Genomic DNA, 23,547 nt, shown 5'->3' on the forward strand with positions numbered 1-23,547 from the left:
ACTGTAGATAATGAGCCCCTTCCAGTGTGCTTCCCATAAATAATCAGCCAGTAGATCATCAGCTCTTTGTAAAAGCATTTGTTAAGGTCGCATAGCAAAAATTATAGCTAATAAAACATTCTGTCCAAAATACTGGAGTACACCATCTCACAAATAATATATATTTAATTCATAAAAAGAGTAGGCTCAAATTTAGCATATTATGTTAATGAGACACAAGTGTAGGATGCATGTCTAGCAAAAGCACCTCAAACTTCTAGTTCTATAAAGCCTGGAAATATCCTCTTTCATTGTAGAGTTTTCATGTTGGGTCCCCAGGGTCAGCTCCTTTCCACGGCCTGACTCTCAAATGTCAGGGATCATACTCCATGAAACTCCTTACTCCCTCTGGTGACGATGTCTCAGTATGTGTGTCTGTCAGAGTGTGTGTCTCTCCTCCCTGCTGGATGTAGTGTGTCCTTCTGGTCCAGTGGCTCTCTTCAAAGCTACGTTTCCAATGTGGGGAATGGGAAGGAAGGAATTCTTTCCCCTCCCCATAGGGTTTCTCCTTAACTGGCAGTTACAAGCTTACAAAGTCTCTTGAACTAGAGCTACTGAAATTCATCCAGGGATAATCTGTTTAAAGACCCCAGAGGCATGGTCAATCCCTTTGCTCAGCCAATCACTGAGACAATTTGGTCCAATCAGAGATTTGTTCCCACTTCATAAAGAGATTAAATCATAGATCAATCTCATATCCTTAATTTAATAGCTCATTAGCACCTTGAGATCACATTCTGTGCTGCATGTGATTAGAGCAACTGAGGTGGGGAGGAGAATTCTTTTTCATTAGAAAACAGATTTCAGCAGTAAGGCACTAGGTAAACCAAAAGTATATATATATATATAGATATATATATCTATATATATATACATATATATCTCTATATATCTATATATATATATATATATATATGTATATATATATATATCTCATGAACACTTCCTATAAGAAGATGATTTGAATATACTTTGCATGTTGAACACCAAATAATGTGACCAAAAAAAATTTATGTTTTAACAGAAAGGATATAACTGATTACTGAAAGCAGTCATTTTAAAATCAGCTATCTGTATACAGTCAGAAAATAAACATGTTAAAGATGAAAGTCAATACCAAGCTAGAAGAAAGAATCAAGAAGAGGAGTTGTAACATATAACTGAGGCAACTCTAACTTGGCATATCTAAGCAAGGTGTTGAATAGACAGTGAGCTGGTCCCTAATTGATAAGGAAGAGGAAAATGAGCCTACTGCCTTGGGAAAACTGTGCTATGGCTTAATGATCTCAAATATCTTCCCGAACAAAGACTCATTTTTGAACAGCAATATTCTTCCACTGATGATGTGTGCCTTGTGAGTCATGGAATACCAAAGTCTCTGTAGAACTTAAGTTGAAGGTCACCCAGAGGACAAGCAGATCTGAAGGCTAAAACATGTTACCTATGAAAGATGCCACAGGAGAAGTGGTTTAAAGTATATTGTCAGAAAGCTGTATGACCCCCAAAAGAAGATGGGTTTGGTCATATAGTAAGAGTGAAAGATGACTAGTTGAAAGTCTTCTTGCTTTATTGATATGCATAAAATATCAAGAGAGCCGGAGGAAGGCCTCAGCATACTGGATGAACCCTATGAAGAATCTGTGGGAGGACATGGACAAGATGAGAAGATGCAGATAGGTTGTAATTTATACCAAAAGGAGTACCTACATTGATCAGTCACAGATTTATTGAAGTATCTAAGTAAACCACAATAAGGTCTAATTATTAGAGTACAGGGTCGTTGCGTAATGACAGGGTAGGGGCATTCCTGGCCAGTAGCTCATGTACCCTACCACTCAAGTGATGAGGAATGGTCTAGATTAAAGCAGAGATTCTTAAACTTGGGTACATGAACTTGTTTTTTAAAAAATATTTTTAATAACTACATTTTTAACATTATTTGTTCCTTTGCAATCCTGTCTATTTTATTTTCTGCGTTTAAAAACATTATTCTGGGGCAGCTAGATGGAACAGTGGCCTGGGAGTCAGGAGAACCTGAGTTCAAATCTAGCCTCAGACACTTGACATTTACTGGCTGTGTGACCCTGGGCAAGTCATTTAACAGTGATTGCCTCACCAAAACAAACCAAAAATAAATAAATAAATAAAAACCAAAAAAAAAAAAAACCACCATTATTCTGAGAAGAGGTCCATAGGCTTCACCAGACTGCCAAAGGTGTCCATGACACAAAAAAGGTCAAGCACTCCTGGTCAATAGACATGCAGATTTTGAAAAGGCATCTAGACATGATCACCTACACCTAAAGCTTATCCAGAGTTATGATGAAAGTTCATTTCTGTGTTACAAATTGTTTTGTCTGACTGTAGTGTGCCTTGAAAGTCAACCTCAAATATCCCCAGTTTTGTTGAACAGAATTCAACAGTGCACAGTGATCAAATCATCTTGATGATGAGAAGTATAACGCTTTAGATATTGCTCAAATGTGTAGGTCATGTTCCCTGTTGTACTGGGGTGATATGCCATAGAAAGAAGAATCTTTACCTGGAAAACCACAAAGAGTAAGCACAGCCCAGAGATGACAGAGAAGCTAGATGTAACAATCAGAGACAACATAAAAGGGGAGACTATGCCGCTAGAAAAATATTTTCAGGAGTAGGTGGCCAGCCTTTGTAGGAATAGGAGGTCCAGGAGAACAGAGAAAATAAGCAACCTTGGCCAAGATTTTTACCTCCACCAGAAATGGCTTTGAAACCCTTGAATAGGGGCAGGTCCATAACTAAAACTGGTATTACTATTACTTAGGGGTAGAAGAGAAACTATAAGAATTACAATAAGTCTGCTGGATTTCCATAAGGTCACAATCTTTCTGCTTCCTCCATCCCCAGATTTTCAATACGACATGATATGATATCTGCTGTTAATAGTGGTCATGGTGGGTGATGCTGAATTGTTGTCTTCTCTCCAAACGGCACTCCCATATCTTAAATATAACCTTTACTGGGAGTAATCTCTTCTCCCATATTTACTGTGGTCAACTTGTAGAAGTAATACAGACTGTGGAGTGGAGGAAGGTAGTGTAGTCTATGAGATGAGAGCCAAAGGAACTTGGTGTGTTCAAAAACTGAATGATTTTTGCAGGTTGTGGTAGGTCAATTGGCTTTGAGATCATTGAATCTCCCTCCTGGATTTGCTGTCTAGCAGAATGCCTTGGGCTATAATACGAAGACTAAAGTACTACCAAAAGCAGAAAATCTGGGGATAAAAAAAGGTGGAAACAGCTCACAAACCCAAGGAATGCTTCATATATTCATATATGGAATCTCTCAACTACAGGATATTTTCTATGTCATGTAGATATATAGTACCCTATATCAAAAGGCAATCTTTCTCTTTGTTACCTTCTCATATTCTGAAGAAGCCACTATATATCTTGAAAGAGTTTGTTGAATACCACCCTCCCTGCATACTTTCTGGATCAAAGAGCCCTTCACTGGCCAGCATGTGCTTCTCTTTTCTTATTAGAATGTGAGCTCCTTAAGGGCAGGGACCATTTTGCTTTTTTGTATCTTTTTTGTATACCACACACTTCGCACAGTCCATAGCACTTAATACTTTTTGTATTTAGTTCAGCAGCAGATTCATCTATCATCCTTCTCATCTATTCATCCATTCATGTATCATACCTTCTCTCTCATTTTCAGTCCCTCCTTTTCTGCTGGCTTCCTCCCTGACCATACCTACAAACTGTGCCCAAAAAGTCTCCCCAAGTTCTCTATTAGAAAGGAAATTCTGTCTCTGGGCCTGTAGATGGATGTGATTCCAGGCAATACTCTGAGTCCCACACAGTAAACGGATTATGCCACATTACCCAACAGATTTACTCCCTCATAACACAGTCCATTTCACTTTTTGTACAGCTCTGATTGTTAGGAAAATTTTCCTTACCTCAAGCTGAACTCTATGTCTTTACAGTTTCTTTAGCTTCAGTCTCTGCCCTGTGAAACAAATAAACAACAAAAAGTCTCACATACGTAAAAGTCCATCCCTGAAGAGAAAAAAATGTTCATTACCAACCCTCCAACATGAGCTCTCCAAGTTAAAAAAAAATCTCCATTTCATTCTACCAGTCCTCATATGACATAGTCTCCATTCCTACTCACCCTTCTTCAGTCTGTCAAGGTCCTTAACAAAAATCTGCTGCTGAACTAAATACAGTTTTCTAGATGAATTCTAAAGGCTGAGCACAATGGGACTACTTTGGACACCTTGCCTCTATTAATTCAGCTACTGGAGTCAGAGGACCTGAGTCTAAAACTCACCTCTGATGTTTACTGCCCGGAACATCTTGGCCAAATCACTTAACCTCCATGGGCCTCAGTTTCTCCATATTGAAAAATAAGACAGTTGCACTAAATGTCTTTTGAGGGTCCTTCCAGCCCAAGATCTATGAATGATATGAATCACATAAAATGATTTGGCTTCTATGTCACTCAACTGACCAAAATACCAAGGTGTATTTCAGATCACCTCTGGTTTAGTCACACTTTCCTTGTAGGGTTGCGTGTTTTTAACCAAAGTTTTAGACATGATATCTATTCCTATTAAATTTCATCCTAGTCACAAAACACCTAAGTTTTTCTTCATCATTCTGTCCAAGTTAAATGATTGATTTTCTGTGTGAAGCAAGGCCCTCTAAATGTGCCTAGTTTTAAATTTTTGGGCTGTGTTTGCATCAAGTCCCAAGACAAATTGCAAATCTTCCTAGATGAGATCCATAATCAGTCAAAAGGGCTTGATCTAACCAAACTAAGTGAATAAAGAATGCTTATTGTCCATCTAACTTCTTAAGAAAAAAAAAGACTTGGGGGCAGCTAAGTGGCTCAGTGAGTAGAGCTCTGGCCTTGGAGTCAGGAGGACCTGAGTTCAAATCCGGACTCAGACACTTGATACTTACTAGCTGTGTGACCTTGTGCAAGTCACTTAACCCCAATTGCCTCACCAAAAAAAAAAAAGGCTTACCAGTGTCTCTGATAAAGGTCTCATTTCTAAATTATATATAAAGAACTGAGTTAAATTTATAAGAATATACTTCATTCTCCAATTGATAAATGGACAAAGGATATGAACAGGAAGTTTTCAGATGAATAAATTAAAGCTATTTATAGCCATATGAAAAAATGCTCTAAATCATTATCAATTAGAGAAATGCAAATTAAAACAACTCTGAGGTACCACAATACACCTATCAGATTGGCTAACATGACAAAACTGGAAAATGATAAATGTTGGAGAGGTGGGAAAATTGGAACACTAATGCATTGTTGGTGGAGCTGTGAACTGATTCAACCATTCTGGAGAGCATTTGAAACTATGCCCAAAGGGCTATAAAACTGTGCATACCCTTTGCTCCAGAAATACCACTACTAGGTCTGTATCCCAAAGAGATCATAAAAAAAGGGGGAAAGGACCCACATGCACAAAAATGTTTATTGCAGGTCTTTTTGTGGTGGCAAAGAATTGGAAACTGAGGGGATGCTTATCAGTTGGGGAATGGCTGAATAAGTTGTGGTATATGAATGTAATGGAATTCTATTGTTCCATAAGAAATGATGAGCAGGCAGATTTCAGAAAAACCTGGAAAGACTTATATGAACTGATGCTGAGTGAAGTGAGCAGAACCAGGAGAACATTGTACACAGTAATAGCTACATTGTGTGATAATCAACTTTGATAGACTTAGCTCTTCTCAGCAATGCAATTATCTAAGACAATTCCAAAAGACTCATGATGGAAAATGCTATCTACTTCAAAGAAAGAACTATGGAATCTGAATGCAGATTGATGCATACTATTTTCTCTTTTTTTTCTTTCTTATGGTTTTTTCCTTTGGTTCTGATTCCTCTTTCACGACATGTTTAATGTGGAAATACGTTCAATATGATTGTACATGTACCGCTTATATCAGATTGAATGCCATCTTGGGGAGGGAGAGGAGAGGAAGGGGAAATTTTTAGAACTCAAAATCTTATAAAAGTGAATGCTGAAAATAAAAAATAACAAATTTTATAAAAGAAGAGAATAGAGGCAGCTAGGTGGTGCAGTGGATAGAGCACTGGCACTGAAGTCAGGAGGACCTGAGTTCAAATCCGGCCTCAGACCAAACACTTGACACTTAACTAGCTGTGTGACCCTAGGCAAGTCACTTAACCCCAACTGCCAAAAAAATAAAAAGAGAATAAGGCTTACTTGGGTTGCCATAGAATAGGAAGAACATACAAAGCAGGAAAAAGATATTCCTTGAAAATATAAGTGATTCAATTGAATGCTACTTTCCTATACCATTGTTGGTCATGCTGTTGATCTTCCATACAAAACCTGAGGACTGATGTCCTATGTATCAATATCTACCTCTTCAGAAAGCTTCCCTTTTTTCTTCCTCATCAGAACTGTTGAGGAGCACTTTTTTCCAGTTGTCAGAATTTGATTTTTGAGAGTTTCCCATCCCTTTTGAGCTGCTACCACTTCAGAATTTTAGGCCATGGGATTGTACCTCTCCTTTGTTCTGAACTCTTTGAGATTTATTCTCCCAAAATCTCGAGTGTGAATTAGGTTCGGACCAACTTTCCTTTCATTTTCTATCCAAGATTCTAAGATGAGGAGGTTCTTTCCAAGGTGCCCTCCATTAGCAATGAATCTAGTAATGAATCCTTCCTTTTTAGTCCAAATGAGATCCAGGATAGCAGTTTCCTACATCTTTGAAGGTGGAGTTTCCCATCTTTTGAGGTACTTCCTCACCTTTTGAAGAATGAACATTTTATTAAACTAATGCAAGAATTTATCAGTTTTTTCTTTACATTTAACAAAGAGCACCAAGAGTCATCTGGAGCGTGAAAATCTCTTGTTGCCACTGGGTCATGCCTCTGAGTCACTTTTTCATGTTTCCCAAATTCGTCATCCATTTTTTCATGATCCTGGTGGGTGGAATGTTGTATACTCCAAGCATAACCTTACTTCTCTTTCTCCTTCCCATTGATCCTCATGGTTTCTGAAAGAACCTTTCCATATTACCTCCCTTGGTGATCTTATCTACTCCCATGAGTTCAATTATAATTTCTATACAAATAACTCCCAATTCTATATCCAACCCCAATTTCTCACTTGATTCCAAATTCTGTCTTTCTGGTTGCCTTCTAGATTTCTTCTGAACATCCTATTGACACCTCAAATTCAACATGTACAAAAGTGAATTTCATTATTCCTTCCTCTAAACCTCTCCTTCTCATTCTCTGTTTCCGATTAGTGCCTGTTTTATCCTTCCAGTCACCCAGGTTTGAAACATCGGTTAATTTTTGACTCTTATCTTTCCCTGAATGTCCACATGTAATGAGTTGCTAATTCCATATTTTTCTTAAGTCCTTCTTTCCCCTCATTTCCATTTTACGTGTCCAAAGCCCTAGTTCAGACCCTCACTATCTCTCACCCAGCCTACTGTAACATAATCCTAACTGATTTCCTTTTATCTAGGTTCTCACTTTTTCTATAAAACAAGGGTGCCAGACGAGTCAAACCACTGCTACCTCCTCAAACCACCACTTCTCAGATTCAAGAGCCTAAGAGCCCCAGGAATTGCAGTTTCTCCAGACTACATTCGCACCTTCCAATCTGACCCTCACAGCCATCCCTGAGAGGGTCAATCCTAGTGGAGAGGAAGACGAACACCCCAACCAGCACAAAAGCCAGCCACTAACTAACTGCCAGTGATAGGCAATTAAGCCCAAGATTCCTGAGAGTAGAAGTGCCTCAATACCACTGGCCCTGCTTCCTGGCCAGCTCCACCCTCTCTCCACTGTCATCAAGGGAAGCAACCCTTGTGAAGAGAAACTTGGCAGATTTCTTTGCATCCTGCCTCCTCAGCAGTGCCAGCTGAAGACCCAGAAAATGAAGCGCTTGTCACCAAAATTCTTGGTGCTGTCAAATGACTAAATATTATAGGTTTGTTACGGAGATTATATATACTTTGTTACTGGGACCACCGGGCCTTTCTATCTGACTGGCAACTGTTGTTTTCCCTTATTAGAATGTGAGCATCTTGAGAGATGAAGACTTCCTAATTTTTTTTTTATCCCCAGTGCTTATTACGGCTCCTTTTCATTAGTTTCAGCCTTTACATAGTTATTGAAGTAATTTTCCTAATTCATAGCTTTGACCAAATATTAATTAATTCTCCACTTAAAATATTTCAATGGCTCCCTGTTGCCTTAAAAGGCAAAATAGAAGTTGCTTCAACTTACTTTTTGGTCTTTTTTCACTTTATTATCCTTCACATTCTACATTCCAGCCAAAATGAACTGCAATCTGTTCCCCAAATCCATTCTGTCATCCTCTATCCCTATGTAGGCTATATATTCCCCTACTTGGAATAAACTCCCTCCTTATCTCTGCTAGTTGAAATCCTCTTTCTTCAATGCTTAGACCAGGTGTCACCTTCAAGTTGAAGCCCTCCCTTATCCTTCCATCTGAAAGAATTTCCTCCTTCTCCTCCAATTCTCCTAAAATACTGTGCCTGAATATCAGTTTTCCTACTCTCATATTCCATCTGTATTATAGTTATTTGCTTATCTATTATTATTTTTCCTTAGTAAAATATTACCATCCTGGATGGTAAGGACTGAGTCGGTTTTTCATTTTTGTATCCTTGGTGTCCTCCACATAATAGTCACTTAATAAATGCTTGTTAAGTCACAATGACTTGAAATCCAAAGAAGGGGCAGCTTCCTACATTAATAATAGCTAATATTTATATAGTGCTTATATGCCAGGCATTGTGCTAAGCACTTTATAAATATTATCTCATTTAATCCTCACAAAACTCTGGGAGGTAGATGCTATTATTTTATAGATGAGGAAACTGAGAGTAAAAGAGGTTAAGTGACTTTCCCAGGGTTGCACAGCTAGTAAGTATCTGATGTTAGATTTGAACTCAAATCTGACTGACTCCAAGCTCAGCACTCTATCCACTGTACCACCTAACTGCTCCCAACAAGAGAGGTGGTAGGCCAGTGAAGAGCTTGCCCCATCTGGTGGCATATGACCAAGGCTACCTTGGACTATAGGGAGTTCTTCAGAGACAGAGGTCCAGAAACAGTTTTCATTCAGCCAGAAACCCTGAAAGTTCTTCCACCTGTCCAGTAAAGAATCTGGGTGACTCATTGTGTTACCTGGGAGGTGGGGCCAATGAGTGACTCTACCTGTTCCTGGAGTCTATCATCTGATTCCTACAAGGCCTCAAAAGCTTTCCAGTATATTGACAGATCTGCCCTTTTTCCCAGAGGAGAGAAGGGTAAGGACACCTAAACCAAAAATGCCTGATGTATCTATAGATGTATCTATTGAGCATCAAAAGAATTGTACTAACTTATGTGTACCAAATTCATGGGGGAAATAATCACACAGGTGATTTTATCACAATCTGGCCCATGTCTTCAATACTTTCTATTTTTGTATCCCTTTGGTTTTTTTTAATTTTTTAAATTTATTTTTAGGCACTTGGGGTTAAGTGACTTGCCCAGGGTTACACAGCTAGTAAGTGTCAAGTGTTTGGTCTGAGGCTGGATTTGAACTTAGGTCCTCCTGACTCCAGGTCCGGTGCTCTATCCACTGCACCACCTAGCTGCCCCCATCCCTTTGTTTTGATATCAACAAACTATACCTAGGCTATCTCCCTATGAGCATAAGCTGTCATTCACTTCCTTAAATCCCAAAGTCAGCTGGTACAAACCACAGAGCTCACCAATATTAATGAATACAGAAGACTATGGAGGAGTCATGATATAGACATTGGAGCAGTGATCAAGACAAAAACACTCAGCAAAGCAGCATGAAGTGTTAGAGAATGAGTATTTGTCTCACAGAGTCTCTATCTGGTACAACATAAAGCATTGGGCCTGGAGACAGAAAGACCTTGAGTTCAAATCTAGCCTCAAACGAGCCATGTGATCTGGACAAGTAACTTAACCTTTGTCTGCTTCAGTTTCCTTAGCTATAAAATAGGGATAATAATATCTCCCTCCCAAGGTTGTTGTGAGGATGAAATGAAGTAAAATTTGTAAAGCACTTGGCACAGTGACTAGCCACTTGGTAAATGTTTGTTCCCTTCCTTCCTCTTTTCCTTGCTTCCTTCTTTCCTTCCTTCCTTCCTTCTTTCCCTCTTACATTCTTTCCTTCCTTCCTTCCAGAAGGCACATACTAGCCTATGACATTAACTTATTCAGCTATGTGGTTTCATTGCAGCCCAGGCGCACAGATACTCAAGAGCAGAGTAAAGCCTAGATTGAACTCAGGAGGAATGATAGATAGTCAAGTCTCTTAGTTTACTGGAGTCTATATCAAACACATCACTGTTATTATTGGCGTTAAAAATTATATCTATTATTGTTGTTATTGTCCTGGTCTGCTCTTATGACTTTAATGAGTGTCCGAAGCACAGAGCAGGAAGCTTCATCTACTAGTTCAGATCAACAAACTGTCTACACTTTATAGCTTGAGAGTTTCCTAGATACACTGAGAGCTTCAATGACTTGTCCAGGATGTCATAGCCAGTATGTGTTGCAAATGGAACTTGAACCTGAGACTTCCTGACAGCAAAGTCTGTTCCCTAGCCACTATCCATACTGCCTCTTATTGTTATATATGACCTCTAACTGGTTACTCAAATGTTCGGTTAAGCAGAGGCATTTAGGGCATGTTCATCATTATTAAATTAACTTGACTCAGTTCATTAATTAACCTCCAATAGGTATATTCTGTTCCAGCTCATTCAAGGCTCATACATTGGCCCTTCCTCTTGGAATCACTTCATTCTTTCTTGCTAATGTTTAGAAAGAGGGGTGTTATGTGACAGGGCAGAGGAGATGGCATTACAAAAATGAATGCCAAGTGAAATCTCAGAAATGGAAGCAAGGATGCTGTAGGCATTTGGCAATAAGCAGGCTTGCTTGGTGCAGACAAAGAGGATAAATGTAAGTATGCCAAGAGGTTAGGTGGTAAGGAGGATCAATTAGTAGAGGGCCTTGAAAGAGATGGTTCAAAATGTAGATTTGCTAAAGATTCAATTGGGATTCATTACAGAGTTTTGAGCCCGGAAATGATACAGTCAAAATAATTAATAAAGAAGATAATTCTCACCGAGCATGAACCCTCAACTCTTTCTGACAGATAAGTTACATAGAAGCTCATTTTGTCTGATTTTTTTACAATAGCATTTTTAACTCATCTCCATTTTTCTCCAAATTTGGCATTAGGGAATAAAAGCCATGTCAGAAATTCAACATAACTAAGGCTATAGTTAACATATAACACATACTAGGCTGGCCCTGGGCAAAATCTTAAAGTAGGTGAAGTTTGCCTTTGGCACCCCTCTAACTCCCCTTTATCATTTCCCCCTTTATTCTTCCCTTTCCCACCTCCTGATGTTCCTGTTTCCCAGGCATCTGGAGCCTTCCAACTTCTTTCAGATTACCCAAAGCCTGGACCATGGCCTTACTGCCCTGATTTCTCCAAGGGATTAATGGAAAGTATCTGATTAAATTAAGTCACAGAAAGATATAGCTAACACCTTTCTTAACTTTCTCAGGAGTATTTGTCTTTAAAAGGGACTGATCAATTTCTCAAATAAACTTACAATTGATAGAATATCAGCAAGTATGATAAAATGAGAGGAAACATTTATGGCAATTCATTCCTAATTTAAAGAAAATATTTTGAAGGATCTTTTTTTCTCATCTTTTGAATGTCACTCCAAATAGGTGGTCATCTATCCTATCAACATATAAGGCCAAGACATGGGACCCCACTTAATGACATGTTTTCTGAATCACAAGTGAATGAAAGAGAAAATTTACTGTCGTAAGAAACAGTGTGATATAGAGGATAGAGAGCTGGCCTCAAAGCCAGGAAGACCTAGGTTCAGTTATCCAACCTCTGACACATACTGACTATGTGACCTTAGTTAAGACACTTAACCTCTTAGTACATTACAAAATTTTCTAAGATTATAAATTGTAGTAGAGGTGATAACTTTCAATGGTGTAGGGAGTTTTCTATGTCAATGAAATCACAAGTCCATGATACCACTTCTAGGCCTCTAACTCAAAGAAAGAAGAAAAGAACTCATAAGTACAAACATTTATGACAGCTATTTTTATAATAGCAAAGAACTGGAAACTAAGAGGGGGCCTATCATTTGAAGACTGGCTGAATAAATAATGGTATTTGAATTCAATGGATTACTATTGTTCTCTAAGAAATAATGAAATGGACAGTTCTGGTGACTGTACAAATCACAATAAAATATGGCAAGTCCTTCAGAAGATGGGAGTACCAGATTCATCTTGCTTGTCTCCTGAGAAACCTGTACGTGAACCAAGAAGCAACAGTTAGAACCAAACATGGACTAATTGATTGGTTTAAGATTGGAAAAGGAGTACAACAAGGTTGTATATTCTCACTTTATTTATTTAACTTATATGCAGATTACATCATGCAAAATGTCAGGCTGGATGAATCAAAAGCCAGAATTACAGTTGCTGGGAGAAACATCAACAATCTCAGATATGCAAATGATACCATTTTGATGGCAGAAAATGAAGAGGAATTTAGAAGCTTCTTGATGAGGATGAAAGAGGAGAGTGTAAAAACTGGCTTGAAGTTTAACGTCAAAAAAAACTGAGATCTTGGTAACTGGTCCCATTGCTTCCTGGCAAATAGATGGAGAAGAAATCAGATTTTATATTTTTCAGTTCAAAGATTACTATAAATGATAACTGCAGTCATGAAATGAAAAGGTGCTTACTTCTTGGAAGGAAAGCTACTAAAAAGCGGAGACATAACCTTGCTGACAAAGGTTCGTATAGTCAAAACTATAGTTTTTCCAGTAGCAATGTTTAGCTGTGAGAGTTGTACTATAAGGAAAGCTGAGGGCTGCGGAGTAGGTGTTTTCAAATTGTGGTGCTAGAGGAGACTTTTGAGAGTCCCTTAGACAGCAAGGAGGTCAAATCAGTCAATATTTAAAGAAATTAATTCAAGATAGTCACTGGAGGGTCAAATACTGAAGCTGAAGCGTAAATACTTTGGCCACATAATGAGAAGATGGGACTTATTGGTAAATACCCTGATGTTGAGAAAGATTGAAGGCAAAAGGAAAAGGGGAGAATGCAGGATGAGATGGATAGATAGCATCATGGAAATAATGAACATGTACTTGGACAGACAGAGAGATAGTAGGGGATAGAATCCATGGGGTCACAAAGAGTCAGACACAACCAAACAGCAAGTTCTCATGAAACCTGAGAAGACTTATATGAATTGATGCAGACTGGTATAGTTAATTTACTCTGGCATAAACTGTCTATTCAGAAGGGGGAAATTACCATCTTTAAGACTGAATATATTGAATGAACTATAACAATAATTGTTTAATTTCTACCTTGTACTGAGCTGCTCAGCTGCCATCTTGCAATCTTTCCAGACCTTGCAATGCCTATAGAATCACTGCCTAGGTATGTCCATCTCAGGGTTACTTCTGGGTCTCCTCATGACACCAGCAGTAGCTAGTGACTGTAGGACCACCTCACAGTGGATTCTGCTACTTACTGACTCTGGTCACCATTAGGACCTTTGAGAGGACCTCAGTAGATCTTAAATTCATATAGTTATATGGGTACTCCCATCTTGTAATACTTAATTACCTCAAATCAGGAAATAGCCACTACAAAGAAAAACCAGAAGTGTCACATGTTCACAGGCATATAGCACCTAGGTGAGGATGTGAAAGCTGTGCGCCCCTACCATTCAAAGCAGTCTTCCTCACCTGAAGCTTCCAAAGAACAATGTGAGAGATGGGCAGGTCAGACTTTTTCTATTTATATCCAGTCCTGGCTTAGCACCTTCAGAGTCAACAGTTGTTCTGATTTTGAATCCAATTAGATGATTTTTTTTATAGTACCAAACCCTGAATCATGTATGGCCAGAAACAGGCTTCCAAAGTACAACACATTGGATGGAAACAGGCACGGATTATCTGTACATGCTTTGCAAAATCCAACTAAAGAATCTAATCCAAGTGTGCTTCATCTTTCAAAGTAAAACTTATTAATTCCAGGTGGCAAACTACTATGGCTAAGGATTCTGATTTGGAATATTGGGCTCCTGGTTTCTGGCTCTTCCCATAACTGAGATCTCTGATCTTTTCCCAAGGCCATTAACTGCCATGGATCTCATTTGTCATGTTTATAAAACAAGATAGTGTTGGATCAGATGGTCTTGAAGATCACTTCCAACTCTAGCATTTTATGTTGCTATGAGGTGGCATAGTGGGTAGAATACTGGAATTGGAGTTGAAAATGACTGATTTCAAATCTTGCCTTAACTGTACCTCAGTTTCTGTACCTGTAAAATAAGAGGGTTGGGCTCTTTGGCTTTTAAGGTCTCATCTACTCTAAATGTATGATCCAATGAACCCTTACAGGAATTCGGCCCTTTTGTCAAATTTCTTTTTCCAGGCAAACATATTTTGAACCACAATCTATTCATTCACAACCACAGTCTCTTTAAACTTATCTATGCTAAACTAGAGGAATATTGTTCCTATATTACAGGAGCCTTTGATTTGTTTAAGATTCATAGGCTGCCTTATATTCACCTAAGATTTACAAAATCAGCATGGTTCACTGGCAGAAGCATCAGACTCCTTAGAATCAGAAGACATGAGTTCAAATCTCAGCTTCCCCACATATTATCTATGTCATTTTGGGAAAGCCACAACTTCTTTTAATCTCGGAATTCTTCTCTGCCAAATTTCTTATCTATTATTAATTACACCATGCCTTCTCTGTGTTGCAGTGTGCATCAAATTAAATCATGTATGTAAAATATTTCATACCTACCAAGAGTTATAGAAATGTGAGCCATTACTGAATGAATTTCTTTTTTTACCTTAGTCTGAAGTTACACCGCATAGGATCAAATTGTTACAGACACAAAACAGCATAAGAGCTTGCTATTTCTGGAACTACATATGTATTTTTCATTTGGGTTCTATTATTTCCACCAGAGTCTTGTTCTTACAAAATGACTAGCTATGATGGCGATAGCTCAACATTCTTGTTACTGAAACTTCTAAAAAAAAAAAGCATGCACACACACACACACACACACACACACACACACACACACACACACACAAACCAGAACTTAACAGCATTTTTTGACCAAGTAGACCCTTTAGAGAAAGCAATCTCAAGCTGAAGATCTGGAATTTTCCCAGAATCCATTTTTCAAAATAGTGTTTTTTTTAATTGAGTGCTATTCCCAAAGTGAGCATAACCATTTCACAAAAGAGGCTACTGAGCATTGTGAAACATCCCAAATTATAGATTCAGATTTTTATTTCAGCATAAGGGACATCGATCACTCTCTCATTTCACTTCTGTGGAAGCCATGCCTTCCCAAGAGTCAGTAGTTTCTAAATCAAGAAACCAAGGCCTCCTCCCCCCATTCATAAAAGAAAAGGGGTGGGGCTTAAGGGGATGAGGTAGGGATGCTTGATTAATCAGAGAATCCCAACTCTTAACCCAAGAGAAAGCTGAAATATCCTAGAAAAACAATTGGCACTTTGAAGTGTGGTTAGGAGGTTTTAATGGCTCTCCCTTTTTTCCATGTGTCTCCCTGGTGCACTTCGGCCCCAGGCAATAGATACATAAAAAACTGCACACTCCAAATGAGATGAAATGAAGAAAATTCATTCTTAAGTCCCTGGTGACTTTATGCCATTCTTGTAGTTGGTGAAAACTCCTCAACAGTGATAGCCTATCTACTTATATGAATCTTACTTTCATATTTGTGGATGATAATGAAGTTTAATTAATTAGAATTTCAGCAGAAGTGTTTTCCTTTCTGCCTGTCTATGGTTTATTGTATTCAGTAGAGGCTCAAAGTAGATTGGATAGAAATTTCAGAACACTCGATAAAAGCCATTTGATTCCGTAGTACAAGTTAAAAATATATTCAAACTATTTGACTTTCCCTAGACATATTTATGTGTATATTTATCATTTTAGAGGTATAGTGAATAAATAAAGAAAAAAACTTTCTAAAAAGCAAGCTTATTATTAGATATTTATTTTTTTTTTGTGGCTTTGGCTGTTTTCTCATGGAAATTCCTAGGCAGGAGATAATCATTTGCAAAGACAATCAATTTAAAAATGGATTAGATCATATACTAAATCGTGCAAACTGCTGTGTTACAACATACATAAAATTTTGACTTATAATTCATATTTCTGCAGACATGCCAGTCAACTAAGTGAGTTGAGTTAAAATAATTAACTTATTTAGACCATATTCCCTTTAGTATTCAACTTTACAAATTGTAATGCAAATTTAATAACTTTTATAACCTTAGGGGGTTACTTTGTTCCTCTGTCAGTCAATATTTATATTACATGCATACAACTACCAACTCTATAAAGATATTCTTACAGATTATGTAATACTTTCTCCACACTATCATGTTAATTCCCCAATATTATTAAACAAAAGAACTCAACTCCACTGAATGCTAGGAAATGTGATTTTCCATAAAATAGTGCTTTACACTTTGCAACTCCAACACCCTGTTAGGTTCACAAGTGTCATTTAGTCTTCTATCGTCTTTCTAGCTCCACGGGGTACAATAACATCCATTCCGGCTGTAGAAGTGAATAAAAATGGAAAGTTAGCAAAATTTCAACCTTGGCAAATCCCCATAGTATCAGCACACCAGACACACCTTCCAGGATCTGCAGCTCTTTGCTATCCCCTTACTTATCAAAATCCAATAAACGCAGTATTTTTATGCAGGCCAAGGGGCAAATGCCTGATTATCCCTGCTATAATCTGACCTGCTCTTCAGTGCCTGTGGGGCTAGGAAATGAATTCCTCTACTCCCATAAACCTTCAAATTTCCCTCTATAGGTTTATGACAACCTAGCTTCCAACCTGCAGAGAATCAGGGTGAGTATGAAGGAGCTGTGTGTATCTGTGAGTATTCTAAGATAGAGTTTTATTTTTCATAATACAGAAAATGGGACTGTACTATAACACCTTTTCTTTTCCTAGTTGTTTATTTAATTTACTCAATAGGCAGACAGAGTTGTTCTGTGTTTGAATATGGAACTTGTAAATGAGCAAATGAACATGTCTCTAATATTCCTAATCTTTTTTAGTCAATCCCAGTACCAGGAGAAGCTCACTTCTGCCTATATTTTACCCCGACTGGATAGTAGATGCTTCTTTTTATTACACTGAATTCTGGTTAACCTAGGTGCATCTTTTATTAGTTTGACAAATAACGCAATATTTCATGGGAAATTTTTTTAAAAGTCTAGCCTGCTACAAGGTTTTTGAGAAGGAAATTTGTATTTAGACCATATAGGTAAAATGGTAGAAGATTAGGACAATTACCCAGTTACTTTAGTGGTGAGGATGAGAAAGATCCTTATACAGAGGTAGTCCAGATGTCCTGGGGCAGCTGGGTGGTGCAGTTGACAGAGCGCTGGGTTTGGAATCCAGAAGACTCATCTTCCTGAGTTCAACTCTGGCCTCAGATACCAGCTGCGTGACACTAGGCAAGGCACTTAACTCTGCTTGCCTTAGTTCTTCATCTGTAAAATGAGTTGGAGAAGGAAATGGCAAACCACTCCAGTACCTTTGCCAAGAAAACCCCAAAATGGGGTCAGGAAGAGTCAGACATAACTGAAACAACTGAAGAACAATAATAACAACAACCAGATGTCCTAAGTGCTCTAGACTAAGTTAGCTCAATTTAGCTAATTCTACCTTAACTGGATACTTGTGAGACAGTTGCTGGGGTTCCTACTTCTCCTGGCCTGAATTATATAGTTCATTTACCTAATTACCTAATTATTTATGGTGATAGCTCCTGATTTAGAACATTGGATGAGCAACATTTGTTTGTCTTTAATCCTCATTTGTTGTTTTTTTTTAAAGTTTATAAATACCTTTCCTCAATGATTACGGATTCTTTTTGTTTTCTGGAGCTCTACTTAATCTGTGTCCAATCACTGCTATTATCATAATAGTAACAGCTAGCATTTATATAGTGCTATAAGATTTGCAAAGCACTATACAGATATAACAATAATAGCTAACATTTACATGGTGATTACCATGTTCTACATACTGTACTAGGTGCTTTACAATTATTATCTCATTTGATCCTCACAACAGTCCTGGGAGGTAGGTGCTATTATTATCCCTGTTTTATTGATGAGAATACTGAACCTCAGAGAGATTAAGTATCTTGCCCACAAAGGGTCACACAGCTAGTGTCCAAGGCTGATCCCCAGTCTGATGCTCGTCTTCATTATACCATATAGCTGCCTTGGGTTTACAAAGAACTTTACGAATATTATCTCATTTATTCTCATAGCAACTCTGGAGGTAGGTGCTATTATTGGCAAATAATGTTATAAGTTCATTAAGTTTTAGTTAATGATTTATTTATGAGTTTGATATTTCTTCTAAGGCGACTACAGCTATATTTATGGGCTTGATTTCCTAGTTCATTTATATATGTATACATGCATATATATACACACACACAAACATATATATATAAATACATATAAGCATGTACCCTCATACACATAGAATCACTAGGGAATTGAAGGGAAAAAAACAATTTTTGTATTGCCCTCCTATCAAGCCCATAAGTATAGCTGTATTCACCATGTAAAAGACATCCCCAAATTCCAAAAGTAACATGGAGGACTATAGTGGTGGAAAAAATCACTGGACAGCCTTTCAGAAAAATCTAGATTTTCCTTTCTGATCTGCTACTGAATTTCTGTGCAACCTTGGGCAAGTCATAACCTATCTGGCTTTCTGTTTCATCATCTAGGAAAATGAACAGGTTGAACAACATTACCTCAAGCTCCAAGATTCCATAAGTTTTTGTTTGCAAAAATAAATTTCTTTGTGTCTGGAGAGCCTTTCCCACTAATGAGACTCAAAAACTAAAATGGCTAAGACAGATATTTCATCCAATAATCCACAAGATCACAAGCCTTTCATACCTTCCCATTCTGTGTGACTCCCCTACGGACATAAGTTTACCACAGACACCTATCCAATATGCTAGGATGTTTCCTCAAGTTCTCCAGAAGCTTAAGGATACACATGGGCTATCCATTGATTCTCTTTTGGGTTTTTTTTTTGGGGGGGGGTTTGTACCACTCACCCTGCCCATCTTTTCTTGGTCATACATTTTATTGATACCATCCTTTATAACACTTTCTCACAATCTCTTGTTTTTAATGTGTTGTTACTTACTCATATCCAACAAAGGTCTCACCCTTATCCTTTGAAATGATTGTCAACAATCTTTCCTTCTTCAGACATTGTAGTGATCTATGAACTGAAGCAATACAACATCAGTGGAAAATAATGATATTTTTAAAACGAGTCTTTAGGGGCAGCTAGGTGGCACAGTAGAGCACCAGGCCTGAAGTCAGGAAGATCCATTTTCATGAGTTCAAATCTGGCCTCAGACACTTACTAGTTGTGTGGGCAAGTCACTTAACCTTGTTTGCCTCAGTTTCCTCATATGGAAAAATGAGCTGGAGAAGGAAAGGGCAAACCACTCCAGTATCAAGAAAACCCAAAAAGGGGTCATGAAGAGTCAGAAACAACTAAAAAAACAACAATGAATTTGCTTACCCATCAGGTTGTTGATATATTGATGAACTATGGGTTCTTAGAGCTTGAGATTATCTTATCCTGATGGAAAAACTCCTTTTTCTATTGAGATCTATAGTTTTAGAGGTGGTGTGGAGCAGTGGTTAGAGAGCCAACCTCAGAATCAGAGCAACCTGGTTTCAAATATGCCCCTACAATATACTAGCTCTGTAACCCCAGACAATTCCTTTCTCTAAGACCATAAATTGCAGAGAAATCTGACCTGCATTGCTAGAGAGAGATTTTTCATCAAGGTTTTCCTAATAACAATGAAGTGATAAATACAGTCCATATCTGTTACCTGTAACTATAGCCTGAGGTTTTTGAGGGGTTTTTTGTGGTCATTCAGTCATTTTCAGTTGTATCTGACTCTTTGTGTTGGCAAAGATACTGGAGTGGTTTGCCATTTCCTTGTCCAGGTGAGGAACTGAGGCAAACAGGGTTTAGTGACTTGCCCAGGGTCACACAGCTAGTAAATGTCTGAGGCTAAGTTTGAACTCATAAAGATGAGTCATCCTGATTCCAAGCCCAGTGCTCTATCCATTATGCCATCTACCTGTTCCTCCTGAACTTTAACATAGGACAAATATATAGTTATGTAACGTAACAAAGTCTCTATGAGCCTCTTTGGCTCTAGCATTAGCACATGCAATATGACTCTAAGGTTTGAGTAGGCAAAAATATAAGCATGTATTTCCTTATTCTTTATTTAGATTAATATGTTCCAGCATCTTTCCAATATTTCATGTCATCAAAATAGCACATACATCTTCATATCCAAATTTTCTCTTATATCCATGGAATAAATAATGTACTAGATCAAAACATTCTTCCCTACATATTCAATTAGTCCATTAAAGGACTCATAAATGTTTACTCTGATTTTTGTCTTACTTTATACGCATTTGGAAGTTACACAATAATGTTTCTTTTTTGTTAGTTACTTTGATATATTTTCTGAATGAGTTTTAGCCAGCTAATACCTTCTGCATTTTGGACTCTTAGTATACAATGAATCCAGTTGCATAGTACAGATCATCCTTAATATGTATTCAGAGCATACTTGTAAGAGTTCCTTTGGAACCATTATCCATGTATGTAATGAATGTGTATTAACTGGAGAATAGATTTGCATATTATGAGTTCATCATATTGAATACGTAGTAAAATCTTTATAAAATGTAGTTATCATACTCAGATACTGTTTACTTAAATTCCTTACTTGAAGTTTTGCCATTTGTTAAAGACTATTTTTCAAATTTCTCCCAATACAATTAGTGGGAAAAACTCATTTGCATAACCCTAGTGCTACACTGTTAACTACTTTTTGTTTTCAACTAGGCCTTACCTTTTAGCATCCAAAATAGCAACGTCTAGTTAGAATTAGTAAATTCTGATGAGATGCTCTATTATGTTCCCTTTGTGGTGTTTATTTCCATGACTCTAACTCAAAAAAAAAAAACCTTTTAAAGATGTGAAAGTTCTGATAACCCTTTGCTAATAACCAAGTTCACTAATTTGGAAATGAAATTGAAACTACAACTGTTTCATTTATAAATAGTTCTCATAGTTAGCAAGTAGTTGGCAACTACAGGTATGATTCTTTGGTTTAAAAAATACCCAGGAAAATATCTCTCTAAGAGGTGCCATAGTACCCAACATCTTTAGCTTTCTGAGGAATCTGCTAGAATTCTGTAGTGTACAATTGGCATTGCTGGGCAGTTGGAAGCAAAAAAGAACGTGCATTTCTGGATGATTTTAAACATCCCTCTGGTGTTACAAGGCCATAGGGTGAAGTCTGAGTGACTTGAAGCAGTAAAGAAATGAAATAACTCTCTCCAACTATGAAGCTTGTTATGTCTTGTTGCGACTCTGGAATGAAATTTCAAGGTAGTACAAAAGGAAACAGTCAGATTTCCTCATTCAAGGAGGCATTATTAACATAAGTATGGTGTCTTAGACATCACTGGAGTCAGAAGGCTCTGATTGTGTGCCATGTTCTAAAGTCATTTCCCAATTGAGAGACTGTTACTTCAGAGACAGTAGTCACTGTTCACTAGTAAACTCGTGTGATTAATACAGAATGTCAAGTATCAGATGTTTATAACTCCATAAGTAAATAGAATAATGTAGCGAGGGTAAAATGAAGCTGCCACAACACCCAAAGTGGGATAAGCCTCCTCAGTTGCCTTTCTCTGGGACCCAGGTCAACACAAGGACCAGATTACTTTCATTACGGAATCAGTAACAGGCTGATCTAGGGAATCCTTTAACTGAATGTAAAATGAAGGAATAAGTCAGGAATGTTTCAGTATTTTCACTTTCTAAAACAACTACCATTACAGTGGCCATGTGGGCCCTACTAATTTATTGCATTCATATTTTTAATAAGCTGTTCATTGGAAATCTTTCAAAATTGCTATAACTAAGTGCAATTTCATTGAGTGTCATTTAGTCAAAACTTCATATATCTAATTCTATTATAATTACTATAGCAATAATACACATACTCATAATAAAGTTAAATAATAAAGATTAAAACTTTTTTTTTAAAGACTAAAGCAATGTGGTCATAGTATAACAGGAATAACAGCGGACCAAGTACAAGTTGGGAGACCCTAATTCTCACTCCAACTTTATCCCTAACTAGCTGTATGACCTTAGGGAACTAATGCATGCAACTCCAGTAGAAAGTTAAATACTATATATAGTTTTTTTTATCTGGATCTATGATTTCTTCAATAATTTCAACCCCTATGGTTGAAATTCCTTCCACTATGCAGACATTCAAATCTACAACTCCCTTGTAATTTATTATAGTCTTAGAGAGTAATTGGGAGCATTGAGAGATGATTTACTCATGATTCAAGTGTCAGAGCAGAATTGGGAACCCAGGCCTTCTTGACTTAAAGGCAAGCTCTCTAGCCCATGTGCCACACTGGTGCAAATACCATATTAGATCTTCTAAATACTGTTCACCTGGGTTTGCATAATTTTTATTTCAAATATAAAAAGTAAAAAAACAAAAACAAAAAAGTAAAAATAAATGGACTTAGAGACCATCCAGTCCAATCCCCATTTTAGAGATGAGGAAACTGAGGCAAACATATCTATATCTAGTAAATGTCTGAAGCAGAATTTGAACTCAGATTTTCCTGACTCCAGGCCCAGTACTCTATTGATTGTGGCTGTTTTCCCTATCACTTTCTTAAGTCCAGAAAATAAACAAAACAATAAATCTAATTTGTAGCATTTGTTGATTTCTGAGGTATGAATGCTCATGCTGAAAATTTAACAATTGATTCTCACAAGCCAGTACAAATTGGTTCCAGCACACTCCTGTATGTATGCCTTTTAGCAATTTACTTCAATCACTTCACCTCAGTTTTCCTGTCTTTAAAATGGTGACAAATAACAACTACATTACCTACCTGACAAGGTTATTGTTAGAAAAGCACTTTTAAACTCTAAAGCAACAAAGAAATATGAACTTCCCTCAATTCTTTACACTTTCTCACCTCTCACATCTAATTAGTTGCCAGTTCTGCCCATTGTCTTTCTAACCAGAATCTTGTTTCTTCTTCCACAACTCCAAACGATCCTCATCCAGCAGTTATTTAACCTTCTACTTCCTTTGAGCACAAAGGCTTGATTTTCATGTATCTACAATGACTAGCAGACATTCCTTATGTTCCAAAGATAGCCGTTAAATG

Source organism: Phascolarctos cinereus, unplaced genomic scaffold (assembly GCF_003287225.1).
Source record: "Phascolarctos cinereus isolate Bilbo 61053 unplaced genomic scaffold, phaCin_HiC Scaffold_1;HRSCAF=81, whole genome shotgun sequence".
Classification (NCBI taxonomy): domain Eukaryota; kingdom Metazoa; phylum Chordata; class Mammalia; order Diprotodontia; family Phascolarctidae; genus Phascolarctos; species Phascolarctos cinereus.